Source organism: Dermacentor silvarum, chromosome 4, assembly GCF_013339745.2.
Source record: "Dermacentor silvarum isolate Dsil-2018 chromosome 4, BIME_Dsil_1.4, whole genome shotgun sequence".
In the NCBI taxonomy this organism is placed as follows: Eukaryota; Metazoa; Arthropoda; class Arachnida; order Ixodida; family Ixodidae; genus Dermacentor; species Dermacentor silvarum.
Genome location: NC_051157.2, coordinates 72853890 through 72861762, shown reverse-complemented (window position 1 = coordinate 72861762; position 7873 = coordinate 72853890).

Sequence of the window (7873 nt, the reverse complement as noted above, 5' to 3'; positions counted from 1 at the left end):
GCCTACAGGGACGAATGCCCGTGGTGTGGGGCCACACCAACCTTATATCACATTACGTGGGAGTGCACGCTACACAACATAAAACATCATGACACGAACACCACCAGGGAGCAATGGGAGGCACTGCTGTCCAGCTCGGCCCTCGACGACCAGCTCAAGCTGATCCAGAGAGCAGAGAAGATGGCAAGAGCCAGCGGAGCCCTGGACTAGGGGCCCCGACCATTAGCGATGCCCCATTGGGGCAAGACAAAACTATCTTTGGATTAAAGTTTATCTGTCTATCCCGCTCAAGCTGCATACTCCGCTGGGGGCGCCACGGTAGTTGCGCGGTATGAAAATGACGGAGCGCGCGCGCCTCATTCTCTCTCCTGTGCAGCGCCGCGATGAGCACTCGGGCTGCTGCCGCGAAACCATCTCCCGCTCAAGCTAACCATCTCCCCGCTGCTTCGCATCCACACAAACATTTGTTTGTGGATTGTCATTCTCAAAATTCCTAGGAATAGCTTTGTCAAGAATGTGAGACAAGGTATGAGCAACATTAATGATAGAATGGTGTGGCAATATAACCCGCATATACCGCATGTCGTAATATATAAGAATGCGTGGCATATACATGTATACCTAAATATATTAGGAGGGCCTGCGTGGTTGGGGATGATTTTCTCCGCCACCCGCCGACATCGCATGCCGACGCCGGACTTTCTGCGACACGGGGCCCTTAACGCTATCGCCTTAAAAGGCGAAAGCTTGCACTAGGCCGCGCAAAGCTCAAGACACAGCGAAGCTGGCCGAAATGCCGACACCGCATTGCAATGCCGACTACGCGTTCCAGCAGACCCGCTCCGTGAATGCGTCTCTCTCTCTCTCGCTCTCATTTTCTTTATCTCTCTCCCGAGCATAGTGCGCAAAACCTCTTCTACTCGCAGAGCATTGGCATGAGCGCGTGCGAACGGGCTATAGCTGTGGACGAAGACGACGACGCTCGAACGCAATCATATATGGTTCGCATAAATGCATGTTCTGCAAGCGTGGCTGTATAGCCGAACAGCGTGAAAACAAACAGCCTATCTCAATATAATTACGGCAGTGCTGTTGTCAGCACTGCTGAAGGTACGAGGCTTACACAGGCAATATCCCTGCGCAGCGGTATACAGTCCAGGGAGTAACTGGCTACACTAGAGAATTTTTATTTTTGCTCGCTACATCATACGGTACACTCATACGTGACTCACATGTTATGGCCTTTGCGCATGCACGTCGTATATGGAGAATTACTGTGGCAGTTACCGCCGGTAACCGTAATAGCCACCCTAATCGTGATCACTTATAGAATCATGGCAGCACCCATACAGCGCCGACCACCCCCTTCGATCCGAATTCGCGCTTTTATTGCGATAGCAATTATATGGACACTCCAAAGCAGATTTCTGCCGTCGGCGTCGCCGTCGTCGTCGCCGTGAGGTTCCGTATGACGTCAACGGCGATGAAATCGTCGCCGCGCTCCGGACGCTGTATGTGCGAGTGAAAGGGCGCGAGGGACGCGCGCTTGCACGGGGAGCGAACGCACATCGGAGAGCAAACGCGCGTTCTGCGCCGTGCTCCCTGAAGGGCTGCAGAAGTAAGCGTCTATTTCCTCATTTCCCTATATAGAGAGCAAACGCGACTTTTTCCGTCGCGCGAAAGGCTGTGGGGGACGGGAGGGAGGGAGGGGGGGGAGGCGACGTTTAGCTGCGGCACCAAATACGTATTTATATAAAAACGCCGCGCGCGTTCGGTGCGAACGCGGGCAAAACGCCGACGGCGTCGACAACAGTTCTGCGCGTTGCTGGTGCTGCTGCATGTACTATCCTTACTCCGTATAGCTCTCTACTAATTTGCTATCGTAATTGGTGCTTCGCCTTTCGGGTGAAACTGCGACAAATTTTTTACTGACTCTCCGCCCTGTCAGCAAGAAACAAGGGCAAAATTCGTCAACGCTACGTGTCATCTCAAGCTGAGGTCAGAACATTAGGTACGTTTTGTCGTAATTATTGAGATCGGCTGTTTGTTTTCACGCTGTTAGGACTACAGGCACGGCACCGATCCGTAAAATTGGTTTGATTTCTAGTTAGCAGATGGCGCCACAGCATTGGCCATGTTTTGTTTCTTTCCTCCATGGCATTAGCAGTGGTGATGCGTTGACGACGCGGAACGCTACAAAAGCCTACTTGTTCACTGCATCATTAATACACTACCCCGCTCCAGAATGGTACTGGATCACGGTAGCGAGCAAACGCCAAGTATAGACCCCGAGCAGACGCTGGGCTGCAGGTGAACATTTATGAGGGCGTTCCTCCTTATTGCTTGCTAAGGAGGCTGCAAGGTAACTGCACGGAAAGTGTACAGGTAAAGCGAAGCCCTGCTGTTGCATGCATGTAAACACAGATTATGGTTACGGCGTCAAAACATTTTTTGCGTCAATCCACCAACCATGGAGCATGCAACAGGATGGCAAGCAGATGCTGAGCAGACGACGCGGCGCGGATGAGCACCTCTCGAGAGGCATTCGGCCTTCCTATTGGCTAAGAATTCGTGCAGCTTCCACAGTGCTCACAACAGCTTGTGAGATGGAGTATAGTGGTTACGACACTCGCCTTGGGACAGTGGGTCCCAAGCGAGCGTCCCGCCTCGGATTCGAATCCCGCCTCAGCAAGAAAGTTTATATTCTTTTATTTCTTTCTTCATTGCTGATGATGATAGTTTCTTGATACGAACCACAAATTACGGCTGGCTTAAACAGCTTCGCTGTTAAAAGAGAAAGAGCACAACATTCTCGCTATCTGAACATTCCTGCACAGCAGCGTCACATATTGCAATTTCGCTGCTCCGGTGGGTGGTCATTTTCCTAACCGTTGCCACAGTACATTTTGCACCATCATGCAAAATGTACCGTGTCGTGTGATTTTATTTCCCCAGTGACGACACTTAATACACCAGTACAATAAATCCTATACCATCGAAAATGTAAAAATAAACCACGAACACTGCAGACGAAAATGTAGAACAAGGTAAAAAGCCTCAAAAATGTTCGTAATAACAGAAACTTATTGTAATATGGTGTGGTAAACTACCAACCAAGTTGGAAATGACTCCACGTTTTCACAACATACCTGAAAGATTTATCAATAACAAAGACCTTTATAGTTTTTCAGTAGACTTTGTCAGTACTAATACATGGCAGGCAGCAACCTAGTGATACATGGGGAAAACATAGGTTATCTAAAAATATTACACCGTCAAAAATTAATTACCTAAAAAAATGAAAACAGATATTTTGAAGAATTCATGACTAAATGAAAGCAGCTACAGGGTTCAAAAACCGACTCCTCACGTAACGAACAGTTTGTCGTTGCAACAATGTTGATAGTTGTAAAACTTAACAGAGACCTGAAGTCATGGTAATGCGGTAAAAAAAAAATCTAGTGGAAAGCTACAGAATGAAACGCTGTACCAGTAGCACTAATCTTCCACTAGCGTTACAGTCATTGTAGCCAGTCCTAAAAACATGGTCAAGTGGACTGGACCTGATCTTTCTGGGAACACACGCACTACCTTTCCTTGGAAAATGTATAAGGGCCACTTGATACCTGTATATTCATAGAACATGTAAAAAATCTGAATGATGAAAAGTAGACCCAAACTAGTGGCACAACAGGTACCTCAATGCAAGAGAATTTTATCAAACGGCATAGCTTCACTGCTTTATGCAGCAGTGTACAAGGAAACCTATAGTGGTTAGCAGTAACAGCAAACATATATATGCCCGAATAACGCGAAGCAAGGACTGCCTCACCGAGGACAAGAAGACTAGTGCAAGCCCTCGTCGACAGCCACATCACATTCGCGCTACCATATCAAACCACGCGCAAAACGGTTACCGCGCCCATAGACAAATGAATTGAGGAAAATATTTGAGAAATATATTGAGAAACATATATAGAGAGAAAGTTATTCTCAAATTATTTAGAAAAATAAATACTATTTTTTTATCGTAACTTTGCTTCAAAACCACAACCATTATGAACTGTTAAGGATCATTTTTTTTTTTTTTTTTCGTTCCAGAGCAGAACCGGAACGGCACTTTTTTCAGTGGAACGAAACACCCTGCTTACAACTGAGGTACACATGAAGTTTCAAGAGTGTCCGTTACTAATTATGGGCTTCGTAAAAAAGAAACGAAAAAGAAAAATCTCTTAAGAGCTTGAAAGCATTATATCGTGTTACGGCTCCACTCCGAGACAAACAAACGTGTCACATGTACAAAGATGACGCCAAGTGCTTTGAACCATCACTCTGACAATGAAGACCTTTCAGAAGCTTCAAAATGCCGAAAGCCCCAAACATGAACGGGCGTGTCTCTGTGCATAGGCATCTGTGTGTGCATTTGTTCTCCAGAGCAAAATATATTTTCTTTCTACTGCATGTTGCCGGTGGAACAGCGAGCCACATTCTACATAGGAAGGTGCCGGCGTCATAGGGCAAGCCAGGACAAGACTGCATGTCTTTAGGCTGATGGTTCCCTCCCTCTTCTTGGAGAGTGTTCTGAAAGCAAGAGCATTCGCCTTGATTCTCGAGCAGCTGGTTGAGCTGGCCGCTCTTTAATAACAACGTTCAGTGGCGTAGGAATTTTTTTTCACTGGGGGAGCAAAAAAAAAAAAAAATGCTACCAAAACATCATCATCATTTATTCCTTTTGAGTGCCCATCATTTAATAAATAAACACAATCAACACACAGACATAAGGGCCATATTATAAACAAACTAAAATCTTGTTTACTAACTGCGGCAAATAATTAAAAACATAGTGCCTGAACTGTACGTCTTATGCAATGTTTTGTCAAGGTTTTGTTAGCGACATTCTATAGATTTCGCCAGTCTGTCTTTATATGCATTTCATGCGATTCCGTTCACCAATGGTAAACAAGGTTGTCAAAGAGATTAAACATAAGAGAGCAGGCATTGAGAAATATATGAATCAATGACACAGTACGCCTGTCATTTAGGTAGCGTTGGGAGCAACAGCAAACTAGAGTACACATACAAAAATACATGTGTATGGATAAAAGTGTAGAAAAGAGGAAAGTAAACCAGTCCGACAGATTTTTCACTTGTTTGCTCTTCCGGACCATAATCTACTTCAGCAGCGACAATAACATATTCCAAGCTACAGCCAAAACATGGATTATTATGACACATCATAAAATAAGAACTTAAATTTTAACCGTGTAAGACACTGCTAGCCAGGGGGAACAAACCATAAATCGTAAACGTGCCCAAGAAAGTAACGATATGCGCATATTCGTCATACTCACACAAAAATTGCAGAAATAATGTGTATGGATATGCCCAGGAGAAAATAAGGTTAATGTAATCACGAACATAATTCACACATCTTAAACATACTTCCTAAAAATAGAAATACTAATGAACGCTATAGTGGTACCATGGACAGCTGGGCTAGTTAGTACGTATTCATGCTGAAACAGCACGAAGAAGACACGGACAAAATGAGTGAACCAGAAAGAACAGCACTCATTCTGTCCAGTTTACTCGCTTTGTCCGTGTCTACTTCACACTCTATCAATATGAACTATACCGTGTAATCAATCTAGGATCCAAACGTACATTCTTAAGTGATGTTTGAAATGGTACAAAGTCGTACAAACACATTTATGCGCTCTTGCATCTCATTGTCACTGTGCCAAACATGGACTTTCTTTCCGCGGTTCTTACAACAAATGTTTCAATAACGGAATGTAAGCTCAAGGTGGCTGTTAAATCGCCATGTACGTGCAAAAGGAGTAGATGTGTCAACCTTTCCTGCGACACTGTGCTTCAAAAGCATGTCTTTGTAAGTCGCAGGGCACTGAAGGATCGTTCGGATGTTGCCGACAACGCGGGGACCGTAAGAATTAGAAGCACAAGTTTCAACACTTCCTCAAAAATTTGCTTGATGTTTGGAGTTTGATCCTGCAGCAATCCGTGAACATCTTGAATGGCGTCGCATTTGCAGCTTCCGACTGACGGCAGCCTCGGCAATTGTGCGATGAGCCTGAAGATGTCGAGATCTGGGGAGTGGAGCTTCACTTCCTCCTCCAATAATAACAGATAACAGATATTTTGTGTGCGACCGCAGAAATTTTCTGTAGAAGTGTTTGTAATTTTGCCTTTTGACTGGGGAAGCCAGGCTCCCTCATTTCTACATGACAATGTTATTAAATGTACTGAAGCATAACTGCGAGTCGGCCTAGTTGGAACAGATTCATTTTCTTAAATTTTTCCGCGCAAACAAACAGGGACGAAGAAAGCGCTCGCCCTTGTGTCTCCTTTTCTTCGTCCCTGTTTGTTTGCGCGCAAAAATTTAAGAAAATTATTAAATGTCATTCTTTTTTTTCTACATTGGACTGCACAATGCGTAGCAGCTTAGCAGATAGCTGAGCAAGCTGGAGCGAGCAGTGATGGGAAAGCTGCTACAATTGCTCCAGGCTAAAGCTAAAGCCTAGCTGATGACATCTGAAAACAGGCATGGATTGCTGTCAGACCTCTTTGCGTATGACATGATGTGACGCATGCCATTTATGCTCGATAGAGACAGATTTGACCTGTCATGCAGGACTCTCGAATTTTCACTAAACCCACACTCGACATCGGCATTACCATATGGAAGTGATAGAAGTGCCTCGGGCTGTCTAGGACTGCCCGAGGCACTTCACAAACAACGTGCTTTGGCTGAAATCACCGCCTCGGGCAGTCTGGAACTGTCAGGGACAAAGTAAGTGCTCAGCTTGGACCAGTTAACTGCAGGTTCTGATATGCCACTTGACAGATACTGGCATCAAGTTTTCATAATGAAGGATGCTCAAGGTCGGCCGAAATATCTACTTCTGTCGAAGCTAGTCAAGGCACTTTTATCACTTCCATATGGTAATGCCGATGTCGAGCGTAGGTTTAGTGAAAATTCGAGAGTCCTGCATGACAGGTCAAATCTGTCTCTATCGAGCATAAATGGCATACGTCACATCATGTCATATGCAAAGAGGTCTGACAGCAATCCGTGCCTGTTTTCAGATGTTATCAGGGCTGTCAAGGGGACATCAAAACTATATGCAGAGCGCCTTGCAGTTGAACAAAGAGCACCAAAGCGCCCTAGTACACATGCAGAGCAAAACTCAACCAATGCAAATGTGAGAAGCTAAGGAAGTGGCTGAGGCAGAATGAATGTTCAAAAATGCCGAATTGTTGATTCAGCGGGGCATGAAGCTGAAGAACTTCTCAGACATTGAGTGGCCAGGCAGAACTTGCTCAAGCAAGACAAAACAAGTACCTCACTTGGATGCTGCAGATAAGGGGAAGAAATCATAGTGATATTTCATGCAACTGACATTCACGTATTGTGTTTTTGTTCCCACCATGTTTCATACTTTGGTGCTCCGGGCTTGCATTAATTATGCTGTTGCATTAATTATGCTGTCAGCGAACTCATGTTCGCACTGTATTTAGCACTTCATTTTAGCAATACCAAGGCTAATCATTTCTTAAAAGGCATGTATGATACATTTATTAGGCAATCATGTAATAAAAGCAAGAAATACTGCTTCTGGCTTGTTTTTCTTCCTCTTTGCAACCTGTTACAAAACTGAGGGCAGCTGCTAACCTGCTCCAAAACGCTTTTGGCCATTCCCATGACTGAGCGAGTGTTAAATCCGTCACAATGTTCTGCTCCCACGCGATTGCCTTCTGCATCAAAACATCATGACATGTACAAAATGAAACCTAGAAAACGAAATGGAAACTAGTTCATAGAAAAGTTATTGCAGTAAATTATTTGAGCATT